General features: G+C 45.5%; 1 protein-coding gene and 1 non-coding gene across 2 annotated transcripts in view; both read left to right on the top strand.

Annotated features, from left to right (window-relative positions):
• The window catches only part of THSD4 (thrombospondin type 1 domain containing 4), a 624572-nt gene that overhangs the window by 489443 nt on the left and 119641 nt on the right, over nucleotides 1-15488 (top strand). The window lies entirely within an intron of this gene.
• Nucleotides 14680-14786, top strand: LOC130036898 (U6 spliceosomal RNA). Its single transcript, XR_008794468.1, has one exon. It is a non-coding gene; the product is annotated as a U6 spliceosomal RNA (small nuclear RNA).

The raw sequence follows: 15488 nt of genomic DNA, 5'->3' as shown, positions 1-15488 counted from the left end.
CCTCCTCATGCTCTCCTTGGAATCTCTCCATAAAAGTGGAAAGCATCAGACTTAGATTTTTGGATGCTGACTCCTGCTCACTTCCTTTTCTTAAAACTTATTGCTCTTTAATCACCCTCAAAAATTCCCCCAATAAGTTGAAAAACAGGAAAATTGGCCCAAGCCAAAATTCCTTCCTTCCTTCCTTCCTTCCTTCCTTCCTTCCTTCCTTCCATCCATCCATCCCTGCTGGCTCAGCGCTACCTCAGAGCAGCCTGCTTGGGAGAACAGATGCCACACGGATCTTTCCTGGGAAGGGCCAGGGGGCTTACATGAGGCAGAGCTCAGCTCCAACTCCTCATGGCACTATCTTTGATCTTTCATGCGAGCCATTTTGGGCAGGCCCAGTACACTCTGAAAACACACTTTTTGATTTAAAAATGTGTGAGGCATCCACCCCAACATTTTCTTATCTTCTGAAAGTGTTTAAATGATAGTTTTGGTGTCTTTCTCTGATTTCAAAATTATTTGGCCATTTTCTCTTAACCCTCTGTGATCTATCTAACTCCAGTAGCTGAAAATTTCTAGATTTATTTTATTTATTGGAAATTTTATTTAAGTTTAGGGAAGTACAAATGGTTGTCGGATTAATACTTAACTGGGTTGTGTTTTATAGAATCCTTTTACGAAAACTTTGAACTTTTAAAAGTATTCCCTTTCTCTCTTGTTTGTATCTCTGCAACCACGCTACTTAATTTATTCTGCTGTGTATTATTTGTGTCTTTTGTCTTCCACTCAGTTTTAAGTTTCTTGGAGGCTGGGGCTATGTATTATTTATTTATGTATCACCTAGTATCTAGCACACTGTTTTGCTAAATGCATTTAATTATCTTCTCAGTAAACTAGGATTACTTGTTTTAAAAAATTGCTTATATCTGATCCCCAATTTCAGGATTCTTAATTTTTGTCATGCTTTCCTTGGGAACTTTCTAGAATGAAAGAGGTGTGAGTGTTCCAATGACCCCTCTGCAGACAGAAGGGTTTCTCCCACACCTTCTAGGCACCCCCTTCATAAGGTTGAGGCATGATAACCTGAGTGGTGACATTTACAGAAGGGTAACAACAGTCAGGCTAGTCTGACAATGAGGAGTTTCACGTGGGCTGACCCTTTTAAATGGGCATCAGGACCCAGGAAATCCTCCCCCTCCCCATTGGAGGTACAGAGAGTCTGGATGTCCTTGGGTGGGCTGTGCTTCCAGTTTTGGTCACACAGAGTCTCACAATAGCGGCACTGTTCACTTTTTAAACCAATTATTTTGGCTGTCAGGCTGCCCTATGCCTTGAAGGATGGTAACCCATATCTCCAGGATCCAGGTGACAACAGTATTCTCCCCCAAGCCACACACACACATACTCCCAGTTCTGCCAACATACTACCAGACATCTCCAGACTTGTCCAGGTGCCCCCATCCACCCTGAGAACAGCGTATTCCCCTGGTTAAGTACCCCCTAAGTGGGATGGACTCGGTAAAGGGTCCTTATAAGAGGTGGGACTGGTGGAATCCAGGAGAGTATATCGACCGTAGAGTCACTGGAGAAACAGACCAGATGTTGCACTGGCCAGGCAAGCTGAGACCAGAACAAGTAAGTCAGAGTCTTGCGGGGAAGGCCTGACTATGGACAGCTTTCCAAAACCCCCAGGGTGATCCTGTACTCAGAGTATGTACACTGGGTGAAGAAAGCAACAACTTTGAAAGGCAGAACTTAAGATGGCCATCAAGGATAGAGGGAGGGGCCATCCCCCACCCCCACCTAATGGCTTCCTTCATAAGAAAGTCGGAAGGGAAAGTGGAGTGGGGGATACACCACCTTCCTAAACCCACTGTGTGTTTTCCCCTCAGACAGGCACAGGACAGGAAGGATTAGAGGCTGGGAGCACCTCTCAGTCAGGCTGTGGCAAAGCATCAGAGAAGGTGAAGCTTCCAACAAGGAAAAGTCACCTAGCCTAGATAAGTGCCAGGAGGTTCACTCTATGGCTTGAAGGCCAGCCACACATGCTAGGGGAAAAGGGAGCTCAGATAGAGAAGGGTGTGGGGAGGATCCTCCCTGGATGAGAGAAGCAAGCTGAAAGTAAACTATAGACTGAAAATGATTGCCACTCAATGCCTCTTTTGCAAACTGCAGCACCCAAAAGGAGAGAGAAAACAAAAGGGGCCCTGCCACAGCGGTGGGGTGGGATGGGGGGGATGGGGGGATGGATATTGGGAGCACTGGAGGTGGAGAATGGGCACTGGTGTAGGGATGGGTACTCAATCATTGTATAATTGAAACCCAAGCACAAAAAATTGTAAGTCTACAACTGTACCTCATGGTGTGTCACTAATAAAAATAATTTTTTTAAAAAAGGCACTTGGCCATGAGATCCCTGGAACAGGATAAAAGGGAGAGACAGGCAGACAAGCTTAACGAGGAAAAGGCCTTGAACCTGAAGGACCAGTGCTTGTTAACCACTTGGTCCAGTTTAACGAGGGTAGGAAATGTAGCGATGCTGACCAGACTATGGGTGTGTGGGTACCTAGGGAGGATGGGGAGAAAGAGAGGGGGGCCCTGTCATATCTCTCCACTTTGTTCTTTGATAAACCAACCCTGTTCAGAATGGATAAGACAATTGATGCCTTAGAATCCTGCGTCTGAGTCTCAGATAGAATGCTGCATCTCACCTACAGTCCTCAACTAGACTCCTAGCAGTCTTCTGCACTCTACTCTTTGCTGCATCAGGAAACTGAAGAGCTTGGACTTTGGAGTCACTAGAGTTGTGTTAAGTTCTTGACTCCTGGTCTTACCAGTTAAGAGATCTTAGAGAAATAGGTTGCTTGACCTCTCTGGGCCTCAGTTTACCCATCTATAAAATGGAGGCCAATAGTTGTGCCTGGATATGGTAACAGTAGTACAGTGGGTAGAACACTTTCCTTGCATGCAGCTGACCTGGGTTTGATCACTGGCACCCCCATGGTCCACTGAGTCTGCCAGGAGTGATCCCTGAGCATGGAGCCAGGAGTAATCCCTGAGTATCCACTCCCCCACAACCCCCAAAAAAGGGCGTGAAATAGTGTTCATTAAATTTTTATTAGTAGTGTTGCTCGAGCGGGCCCAGTAACGTCTCCATTGGAGACTTTGCTGTTACTGTGTCTGGCATATCGAATACGTCATGGGGAGCTTGCCAGGCTCTGCCGTGCGGGCGAGATCCTCTCGGTAGCTTGCCGGGCTCTCCGAGAGGGGCGGAGGAATCGAACTCAGGTCGGCCATGTTGGCTGCGTGCAAGGCAAACGCCCTACCGCTGTGCTCCAGTATCCAATGAACCAAGAGGTCCTGTTAGGTATTCCTTGGACATGTCTTTTCAAATTCTGGCCCACCCTTTCTCTCTGTGTTGATGTTGTCTCAGCTCAGTGCCAACAAACACCCTCCTTGCACTGCCACATAGCTGACCCTTCTGTGGCTGTTTTACTAGGGTCAAAGTTTCCTGATTAAAATGCCCAAGGGTTCTTTGCAGCCCACAGAGTGAAATCCAGAAGCCATATGTCCGAATAGGTCTACTTCTCAGCCCCCCCAGCCCATGGTCTCCCAAGATCTCCCAGTTGTTATTTTTGGTTTTCACAATCAGAGAACCCAACTGACTTCGCTTGCTTGTGTCTGTATGTTTTAAATGTCTGTATGTTTTCACATCCCTTGAAGTGTTGGTCAAATGAACTCCTCGGTCCACAGTTTATATGTCTTGGACTGAAGTCTCGCACATTTTTCCCCTGTTATGCTTTAAATATATAAAGTTTTGTTTTCCCCAGAAGTGCTGTAAGTGATTTGGAAACATTGCCTGGTCCTGATTAATTTCTTTTCTGCATCTCGTGAAGGCTCTTGTTTATTTACATTAATAAGGAGACTATACAAACAGCTTACATGGGATATTTTCTCCTGAGGACACAGCCTGATAATAAAGGCTAATTCATGCATGAAGTGAAGTTGAAGCTGGGGTCCTTTCAGCCCTTTTCTGACTAGATTGCTGCACCAAGTACCCTAGTTACCACAACAGATCTTGTTTGCTACTGGTTCCCTCCCAATTTGGAAGATTCCCTTAGAATGGACCTTTTATATGATGGAGTTAGGGGAATAAAGATGATACAGGAAAGAATAAAAGGACATAAAAAGAAGAAAAATACTGAAAAGGACTCTTTGGAACTCTTGGACATGAATTGACTCTCAATAGAAAAATGCCTCCAGAAATATTTTATTACATTATCTCAGAAGTCAGATTCTTGTTATAAGTTATATATTAGATATCCATTAGATTTACAAGTGACCAGTTCCACTAGTAGCATTCCCATGAGGTCAAAGGATAAGTATAAGTGTGGAATTAAGGGGAGTTGAAATCCTAAACAATATTTTTTCTTTTTTTTTCTTTTTGATTTTGGGGCCACAATTAGCAGTTCTCAGGATTTACTCCTGCCTCTGCACTCAGGGATCACTCATAGCTTGCGGCACTACTGTTCTGGCCCCAAGAACAATATTTCTTTTGCAAGAATATTTATTTTTAACTTGAATCACCATGAAGTACACAGTTACAAAGTTGTTCATGATTGAGTTTCAGTCATATAATGTTTCAACACCCATCCTTTCACCAGCATACATTTCCCACCAGGGACAAATTTTAATTACTTAAACATTTAGATTACCTGGTTATTACTCTCTTTCTATTGATCATTGGATCTTAGATCTTGTTTATCTATCTTCATCCACTGGGCTAGAAAGCAAATGACCAAAAAGGAAATTCCGGGCTAATGAATAAGAACATGAGATTCCACAACTAATAAACCTGATCCTGGACCCAAGGGAAAATACAAAAGTTAAGGCATTACCTTGCACATAACAAACCCTGGTTCGATCCCCAGCACTGCATATGATCCCCTATGTGATTCCCGAGCACAGAGCCAAGAGTAAGTCCTGAGTACCACCAGATGTTGTTGCCAAAAAGACAAAACGAGAGGAAAGAAACTTGATTCAAACTGACATTGCTATTCCTGGCTCCCTTAGCTTGGGGCAAGTTATTGCCATCCCCATCTCAGAAATCAGTTTTGTCATCTGTCACACAAAGGCATAATAGTCACTTCTTTACTGACTCTTTTGGTTGTTCTGAGGATTGGGATCATATAGCCAAAGCCCCAGGCCCACAGCTGCAGTGTTGGGGAAGGAGGCTGGGGGTATTGTAGATTCTTTGAGAACCTGAAGCCCCTTCACATTGCCACTTCCTTCCTCTTTCTCTGAACACCAGAGTATCTGAAGTGAATGGATGGATGAAACCCCCACATTCCCAGGTCTTTGCTGTCCCCAGTAGGTCAGTCAGCAGACTGGTGACAGACCCATCAACTAAACCACAGTGGTGCCATTCTTAAGTCCTTGTGTGATTTGGGAGAAGGTATCTCACCCCCTACCAACCCCCCACCCCCGCACCAATCCCCCAGGGAATCATTCCATGAGCAGATGTGAACAGAGACAGTGACTTGACTCACTAAGAGAAGAAGAGGAACACATTGAAGAAAGACTAATCAGAAAATGAAAGGGAAAAACTTGACCTCAGAGGTCAAGGGAAGAGTTTCTGGAAGAGTTTCTGGTCCCCTGCATGTCAGCTTGCTACCCACCCATATGGGACCCTCTTGGGTGGCTCTGCCTTATTTCAGTTACATCACTCCCTACGTTCCTTTTACTCTATTCGGATTAGCAGCTGTTTCAGAGCCTTGGTCCACCACTCCAAATGAGAACTCCTTCCTAATGGTTCTCAGCTGGGGCTGGGATTTGCTGGTCATTGTTTGCGCACAAAAGCCTGATCCCATTAAGATATTTCCTGCCATCTCATGGCCTCCTGCTCACAAACATTTGATGCTATTTAAAGCCTCTTCTCTACAAATCTGCTTTGGTCACATTAGTGCAGAGCCCATTAATTAGGGCCAGATCTGAGGCTCTCCCAGCTGTCACTTCTATTAATTGACAATGGGGAACGCAGAACCTTATTCTTCCAGATCATCAGGGCATCTGAGAAAAGCCAAAAGATTCTGGAGTCCCTGCAGCACTTACCTTGACTTCCAGGATTCTAATGAAAATGTTTCTTAGACAGAAAAGGAACACAAAGACCCTTTCACAGAAACCATCAACACTCTCTGCCAAGCAGGAGATTTAGTGGGTGGTTGGGAACACATACACACACACACACACACACACACACACACACACACACACACACACACACACTCTTTGTTTGAGGCACCCTGGAAAATGAAAAGCTATCTAGGGAAAGTAATCATCTGAGAAGATGGTCTTGAAGATAGCCAGCTTCTTTTCTGTGAGAGCAAAAAATGGACCAATTGACAGCTGTGACTTTGCCAGAAAACTGAAAAGAGTCAAGTCTATTTTTCTATCTTTCTCTAAAAGAAATGCATTATGGATTGGTTGGGAAACATGACCTCTGATTACCAAGGGCTTTAATTAGGAGAGAATAAAAACATACTATACCCAGATTGCCAGTTATCAAAGAAATAAAATCCTGGTGCTCTCAAAGCAGCGTGATCTTGGAGCCGGAGTCAGGGTGGTCGAGGTGATAGTGAAAATAATCCCAACTATAAAATTAGCGGGGCTCATATTTATTAGATGCTGACTGTGCGGCCCTTGAATGGCATGAATTTCCATGGAGTATCTCAGTTAACTCTTGAAAACCTGTGAGGTAGGTGCTATTAGCTGCTGTTTTGTAGATGAGGAAATGGTTGTGTCCCAGGCTGACGAAATTGTCCCAAGTCTCCCAGCTGGAAGTGACAGGATCCAAACCCCCAACTCAGGAATGGTTCATCTTCTCCTCTCTTTCTGGAATAAGCACGTGGGCTTAGGAGCCAGACAAAGTTTCATCCATTTCTGCCTTGGAACTTTCACTTTTCGGACCTTTAGTGTTTCAACTGAGATAAAAGCAGGGATGGGGGTGAGGGCAGGATGAAGGTTCTCTCACTGGCCTGTGTAAAAAGGAAATGAAACCAACCTTAACATAGAGACATAATTGTCATCAAATATCATTTCATTCTCCTCCATCACCATCTCTATATCCTCTTTTTCATTTGGTTCCAGTTATTTCTTTGTCCAGCCCCTGAACAAAAGTGCCCAGCACCTCCTCTTACTTTGTCCCTATATTCTCGGTTTTTTCTTAAATTTGTTGCACAGACCAGCAGAGAGCATCAATTTTCAAAAACATCCGTGCAACTCTGTAGGTTAGAGGGTCCCCTAGCCCCAGGGGACCCTCTCACCCCAGTTGGTTTCCCAGGCATCGTGAGCTCTGACCCCTATCCTCAGGCTACCAGGATATCCTGATCCCCAGAAGTACACTGGACTCCCTTGGTCTCCAGGTTGGCAGACTTCTGGGATTTCTCACCTGAACACAGGTCCTCATTTGAACAACTTATTTCTCCCTCAAAATTGCTCCTAGATTTAGATGTTATCTCTTAGAGAAATCTGGATGTTCCTGGGTTAGCATTTGTTTTTCATGGTCCCTTCATTTACATAGAGAACTCCAGAGGGGGTCCTTGCTCACAGTCTAAGAAGCCAGTCTCAAGAGGTTTGGGTCAGTGCTTGGTACAAAGGTGATGCATAATTGTTCTTTCTGGAATTTGGGAAGTCATCTCAAGCATCAATGGGGCATAAGCCCTAAGCATAGACCCATAAATTACTGAAAACTACATAGAGTAGCCTAAAAAAACTATTTTTTTATTTTATTGAATCACCATGGGACACAGTTACAAAGCTTTCATAACTGAGTTTCAGTCACACAATTATTGAACACCCATCCCTTCACCAGTGTACATTTTCCACCACCAATGTCCCCAGTATCCCTCCCACCACCCCCACCCAACCCTGCCCCCTGCCTCTATGGCAGACAATTTCCTTCTTACTCTCTCTATACTTTGCGGCTTCATGGTTTGCAATAGAGATACTGGGAGGCCATCAGGCTGGGTCCTTTATCTACTTTCAGCACACATCTCGCATCCCGAACTGTCCCTCCAACCATCATTGACTTAGTGATCCCTTCTCTATTCCAGCTACCTTCTCCCCCAGCTCATGAGGCTTCCAACTGTGGAGCAGTTTTCTGGCCCTTGTCTCTACTGTCGTAGGGTGTTAGTCTCATATTGTTATTTTATATTCCACAAATGAGTGCAGTCATTCTTTAATTCATTAAATGTTTGTGGACTGGGCGTGTGGTTAAGTGGTAGAGTACTTAACTAGCATGTGGGAAATCCTGAGCTCAATTCATGGTACCTTATGGCCCCTAAACTACTAGGTGGTATCCTAGTACTCCCAGACCCAATAATAATATACATCTATATTTGAGATATGTATAGCAAAATTCTTCTAGATCATTTAGCTTTGAGCTGGATAATTGGGTTCAACTTACACCCTAGGTCTCACCCTGTAATCCTAAACAAATAGGAATCATCTCAAGAAAAAGATCTATTTGATCATTGTCATCATCACTGTCATTCTGTTGTTCATCGATTGCCTCGAGCAGGCACCAGTAACGTCTCCTTCATCCTAGCCCTGAGATTTTAGAAAGTGCCACATTTGAGGCTCTTTCAGGATCAGGAGAATGAGACCCATCATTGTTACTGGTATTTGGCATATTGGGTACACCACAGGGAGTTTGCCAGACTCTGCCGTGTGGGCAGGATACTTTTGGTAGCCTGCCAGGTTCTCCAGAGTCATGATCATGATCATGATCATCCTGTTGTTTGTCGATTGCCTCAAGCAGGCACCGGTAACATCTCCTTCATCCTAGCCCTGAGATTTTAAAAAGTGCCATATTCCAGGGTCTTTCAGGATTAGGAGAATGAGACCCATCATTGTTACTGGTATTTGGCATATTGGGTACACCACAGGGAGTTTGCCAGACTCTCCCGTGTGGGCAGGATACTTTTGGTAGCCTGCCAGGCTGTCCAAAGCAAGAATGAGATAATAAGATGTCGCGCAGGCTGCAAATGCGGCCGCGCACTTCCAGGAGCTGGGTTTTATAGTCTCTGGGTATTGGCCGTTGATGGGATTACACGGCAGATCGGGGGTGGGGGGCAGTTGGTGGGTATGATCCCTTCCCACTGGAAGATGGAGGATCTGGGTGGAGGATGCTCAGCCCCAATCCAAGCAAGCTTGGAGATCTCAGCCCCGGGACCCACATGCCTTTGATCCTCTGCTGGTACCTTCATGCATGTGGAGAGTGGTCTCAGCATGGTTGTGGCTGGTTCTGGAGGTCTTCAGCTGCTGGGGCTCTGCTCGGGGCAGGGAAGGAAACTCAACCCACCCCCTCCAGGGGGCCCCGGGGAGGACAGCCAGATGCAGGGGGCAGGAGATTCTGCGCTGTTCTCTTCCGGGAGCTGGGTTTTATAGTCTCTGGGTCTTGGCCGTTGATGGGATTACACGGCGCTGGGGTCAGTTGGTGGCTGTAATGCCTACGTACTGGAAGATGGGGGATCTGGGTGGAGGAGGCTCAGTCCCAGTCCGAACAGGCTTAGAGATCTACGCCCCGGGTCCCGCACACCTGGGTTCCTCTGCCAGTTCCTTCATGCGTGAGACTCGTCTGAGCATGTGGAGAGTGGTCTTAAGCATGGCTGTTGCCGGAACCGGAGGTCTTCAGCTGCGGGGGCTCTGCTCGGGGTGGGGAGGGAAACTCAACCCACCGTCCTCCAGGGGGATCCAGTGAGAACAGCCTGGCGGGGAGGCAAGGGGACTCCACGCTGTTCTCTTCTGGAAGCTGGGTTTTATAGTCTCTGGGTCTTGGCCGTTGATGGGATTACACAGAGGAACCCAGGTGTGCGGGACCTGGGGCGTAGATCTGTTTTATATAAATACATTAAATAAAATTAAAATAAAGTGGCACCAATTAAAGTTCAAAAAACTTCTGAGATGAGATGTGATGAGATGAGATGAGATTAAGGGGCAGAGGGCAGTTCTGAGAAAGAGGTGTTCAATGGGTGGAAGCATAGATTTATTTTAAGGATAAAGGGACTTCCTCCAAAGGTTGGGAACTCCCTAACCATACGGGGAGAAGTCAGATAAAACCCAATAGTCAAGAATCTCAGCAAGAAGGAGAGCCTCTTATAAAGTGAGACTTTCCGGGCCCCTAGGAGGTGACTGGGAAAACAGTCCAGCCACCAGGACTAGCATGTCCAGGGTACATTACAGCTCAGCCACTTGCTAATCTTGGACAGTTTTCTCAACCTCCTCTGCCTCTATTTTCTCATTTCTAAAATGGAAACATGGTCATCTGAATTGAAGATTATTTGGAAGATTCAATAAGTTCAATTATTTGGGGAGGGGAAGGGAGCACTTTGTAGATCATTCTTTGCCAGCCAGCCTGGATATTTTGTGCTAGGGCCCACAGTTGCCCATACCTTGGCAAGAGGCCATGCTCAGGAACTTTGTGGTGCCAAGAATCAAACCACGTAGAGTTCAAGGCATATGCCTTAATCTTTGTACTATCTCTGGCTCCATTGATGAGTTCATTTATATGAGTTAATTTAGATAAATATATGCAAGTTAGTTCATGAGTCGATTTTTTGTTTTTAAAGACATCTTAAAAAGTAAGCTCTGTCTTGCTGCTAAATCATTTATTCCTTTTGAAGGGAGCACAGCTTCATACCTCATTCTGTTTACACACTTCACCTACCTACCCCCATGTCCTAATGTCGGTGGACTATCAATTTTGTACCCCTACTGTATCCTCCCAAATCCTTTCTCTTTCCTTCTGGTAAACAACACGTTTTCACAGTCTAAGAGTCATTTTTGCCAATCCTTTTGCTTTACTAACTTAACGTTCCATATTAGAGTAAGACATCAATTAATCAAGGTTCACTTACAGAATTATATCACTTTAGCAAAATCAACTTAGGGAATAGTCATATCACAGCAAAAGGCATGGTATCATCTTTTGGTTTTGCTGTTGCTTTGGGGCCATACCTGGTGGTACTCAGAGCTTACTCCTGACTCTGAGATCACTCCTGGCAGAACTCCAGGGTCCCTATGTGGTACCAGAGATTGAACTAAGGTTGGCCACATGCAAGGCAAGCACCCTATATACTGTACTATCACTCTGGCCTGGCATCATCTTTTTTAACCCACTGAGTGTATTGAAATGAATGTATATACCATAGTATCTTTATCCAGTTATCTGGGCATTTCAGTTGATTCTCTGTGTTAGCTACTGTGTATAAGGCTACTGTGAACCTAGTGGTTCCTTTATCTTCCCTCATTATTATCTCTGTATCTTATATTTATATATTTATTTATTTATTTATTTGGCCAAGTTTGTGTTGACAAGGACACCAACGCCTCCAACACCTCTTTTATCGCATGTTCCAAGGAACAATTCTTCTCCATTGTCGAAAACAGCATGGTGAGATTCGTGCCTTCTTGTCTCGGTCAGACCAATGATGTCGTACTTGATCATTCGCGCTTGTACCATCAGGTCCTCGATGGATGCATCTGATGCTAGCGTACGTGCATTGAAAGTACAGACGATCATTTTTGTCTTCCTTCGTTGTGGCAGCCTAGGTCGGCCTTGAGATTTTGTCGGCCTCTCCTTTCTCATCCTTCTTAGTGCTGCCATGTCGGTGAAGCCTTCAGGGTCAGGTGAATGAGACCAGTTGTAGTTACTGGTTTTGGCATATCGAATACACAATGGATAGCTTGCCAGGCTCTTCCGTGCGGGTGGAATACTCTCGGTAGCTTGTCAGTCTTTCCGAGAGGGATAGAGGCTTTTGGGGAGACCTCTAATCATCCTTGTAGGTGTTACCATATTTGAACCCTATCAAATACGGTACGACAATTCCGGAAGATGGGTATTTAGTGTCTTATGATGTGTCGCGCGGCTGCTTTGCGGCCGTGCGGGTCCGGAAAGCAACCTGAAGTGTGGCGAAGGCTGGGTAGTGGAAGTAGTGTCGATAGTGGAAGTCTGCCAGGGGGGTACTTATCTGGGTAGGGTGGGTCTCCTGTGCGCAATTCGATCCCTGGGTGGTTGATGGAAGCAGACAGGGCAGGGTAAGGTGGGGCTCCTGATTAGAATCCCTTTGTCACCTGTGGTTGGTGGGAGCAAGTAGAGAAGCTCTGTCCCTGGGTCTGCCAAGCCTGGAGTCCAAGGTCTCAGAGAGTTCCGCTTACCTTGTTCTGTGGGTCTTCAGTCGTGCGTGAGTCTCCGCCGGAGCTGCCACGCAGGTCCGGAAAGCGTCCTGAAGTGTGGTGACAGCTGGGTAGAGCAAGCTGGGTTCCGCAAAGGATTCAGCACCATCGACCATATCCACACGATAACCAAGGTCATTGAGGTTTCTCGGGAGTTCAAGATGCCGCTCTGTTTAACGTTCATTGATTTAAAGAAGGCCTTTGATTCTGTTGAGACGGAAGTGGTCATTGAAGCCCTAGCCAATCAGGGCATTCAAGCCCAATACATCAGGATCCTCCGTGAGCTGTATTGCGGATTCACTACCAGGATCTCACCATTCTACAAAGAAGTGATCGTTGATGTCAAGAGAGGGGTGCGGCAGGGTGATACCATTTCACCGAAACTCTTCAGTGCCACCCTCGAGAACGTCATGCGACGACTGGAATGGGAAGGAATGGGAGTGAAGATAGATGGTTGGCAACTACACCACCTCCGCTTTGCTGATGACATTGTTTTAATAACACCAAACATCAGCCAAGCGGCACAAATGCTGGCCGACTTTGACCGTGAGTGTGGAAAGGTAGGACTACAGCTGAATCTTACGAAGACAATGTTTATGAGAAACAGCCTCGTTCCTGACGCCCCATTCGCTCTCAACAGAATGACCATCTCCGAATGCAACAGCTATGTGTACCTAGGTCGAGAGGTCAACATGACAAATGACCTGGCACCCGAGCTGCGCAGGAGGAAGAGAGTGGCTTGGAACGCCTTCAAGAACGTCGAAGAAATAGCTAAGAGGACGAAGAACCTCCGGCTCCGGGCACATCTCTTTGATTCCACTGTTCTTCCTGCATTAACATATGCCCCAGAGACCTGGGCCCTACGCAAACAAGATGAGAACGCTATTCAGGTCTCCCAAAGAAGAATAGAAAGAGCTATGCTTGGAATATCACGTTTCACTCAAATGAGAGAAAGAATCCGGAGTTCCGACATCCGTCGACGATCAAGAATCAGGGACGCTGTCTCATTTGCCAAGGTGTCGAAAATCAGATGGTCTGGTCACGTAATGAGATTTAAAGACGACCGCTGGACTAGAGCTGTTACCAACTGGATTCCACGGGATGTCAAAAGACCGCGTGGCCGCCCACCTACCAGATGGTCAGACTTCTTCGTCAAGATCATGAATGATCGGTTTGAGGCCCTTCATGTTCCCGGAGAGAACAGATGCCACTGGGCAACACTAGCACGCGACAGGGACAAATGGAGATGTTACTGGCGCCCACTCGAGCAAATCGACAACTAACGGGAAGTTAAGTGATTAAGTGATTTATTTATTTATTGGGGTCACACCCGGCGATGCACAGGGGTTACTCCTGGCTCTGCACTCAGGAATTACTCCTGGCAGTGCTCAGGGGATCATATGGGATGCTGGGGATCGAACCCGGGTCAGCCGCATGCAAGGCAAACGCCCTACCCGCTGTGCTATCTCTCCAGCCCCCTATAGTGTTCTTTTTTTATATATATAATTTATTTATTTATTGAATCACTGTGGGAAAAGTTACAAAGCTTTCAGGTTTAGGTCTCGGTCATGCAAATATCAAACACATTTCCCTTTACCAATACTTATTTTTCACCACGAAGAACCCCAATAAACCCCGACCCCCCGCCCCCTCCCAATGCCTGTGAGGCAGATGAATTCTAGTTAACACTTTATCTACTTTGACTAGATTCATTGTTTCGATAAAAGATGCACCATTATTATTTAGAGTTTACCCCCCCCCCAAATCAGACCTGCTGAAAAAGCGTTGTGAAATGATTTGCTTTCTACAGCTGGGTTCAAGAATTAAATGATGTCACGCAGCCGCTATTGCGGCCATGCAGTTTTGGATTTTTGCTATTTTACTTATTAACCCTGGAAGTATTTCTACTGAGAGTCAGATAGTTAAGAGATTGGTTTCTGTGCTCTGGAGTCATGGCCGTGCCGGAGAGCCGCTCGTGGGGGGCAACTGGTGACCTCGGTAGGGCATGAAGGACGAGCCGGGAACGCCCCCCTTCCCATGAGGTTTTAGTTGCCCCATCACCACCGGCTCATACCTGGCTCTCCACCAGGCTCCCATGCGGCTGCCATCTTTCTTCCCAGAGGGCTTATATTTATATTTCAAGAAATATATTCAGGAGGAGTTTGTGGATACATTAGTTATTTTTATTTTTAGGGCTTTGTCAAAAGTCATTCTCCATACCATTTTGCATAGAGGCTGCACACATTTACATTCCCACAATATTCCAGATCTTTGAAAAATGGGCCATTCTCACAGGTGTGAAGAGTTCTCCTAGTGGTTTTCAATCATATAATCATAGTCTTCACTTTCTACCAATCATATTTTTTCTTCAAATGTATATTTTCTTCAAATAAAGTTATAGAAGTGATCCCTACACTAAGACAGACTTTAAAAAAATAGTACAAAATAATATTTATCGTGCTCGCTTCGGCAGCACATATACTAAAATTGGAACGATACAGAGAAGATTAGCATGGCCCCTGCGCAAGGATGACACGCAAATTCGTGAAGCGTTCCATATTTTTAAACAGTATGGACGATTCTCAAAAAGTTAGAAATTGAGCTCCCATTTGACCCAGCAATACCACTCCTGGGAATATATCCCAGAGAGGCAAAAATGTATAGTCGAAGTGACATCTGCACTTGTTTGTTCATTGCAGCACTCTTTACAATAGCCAGAAACTGGAAGAAACCTGAATGCCCACGAACAGATGACTGGTTAAAGAAACTTTGGTACATCTACACAATGGAGTACTATGTAGCTGTTAGAAAAGATGAAGTCATGAAATTCACATACAAGTGGTACAATATGGAAAGTATCATGCTAAGCGAAATGAGTCAGAAAGAGAGGTATAGACATAGAAAGATTACATTCATCTCGGGGATATAAAATAACAAAATATGAGATTAATACCCAAGAATAGCTGAGATCAACGCCAGGAGGATTACTCCATAGCTTAGAGGCCAGCCGGGTATTCTAGGGGAAAGCGCAGTTCAGATAGAGAAGGGAGCACCAAATAAAGGCTGTTTGGAGGATCCTCCCAGGAGGGGAGATGCATGTCGAAAGTAGACTATGGACTGAACATGTTTGCCACTCAATGCCTCTTTTGCAGACCACAACACCCAAAAGGAGAGAGAGAACACAGGGGATTGCCCTGCCACAAAGACAGGGGGGATGTGGGGATGGGGGTGGGAGGGATATTATCCATGGTGGTGGAAAATGGGCA

This window comes from Sorex fumeus, unplaced genomic scaffold (genome assembly GCF_029834395.1).
Source record: "Sorex fumeus unplaced genomic scaffold, SorFum_2.1 ptg000067l, whole genome shotgun sequence".
NCBI lineage: Eukaryota > Metazoa > Chordata > Mammalia > Eulipotyphla > Soricidae > Sorex > Sorex fumeus.
The sequence above is the reverse complement of the archived record's forward strand: the minus strand, read 5'-3'. Positions and strand labels throughout refer to the sequence as shown.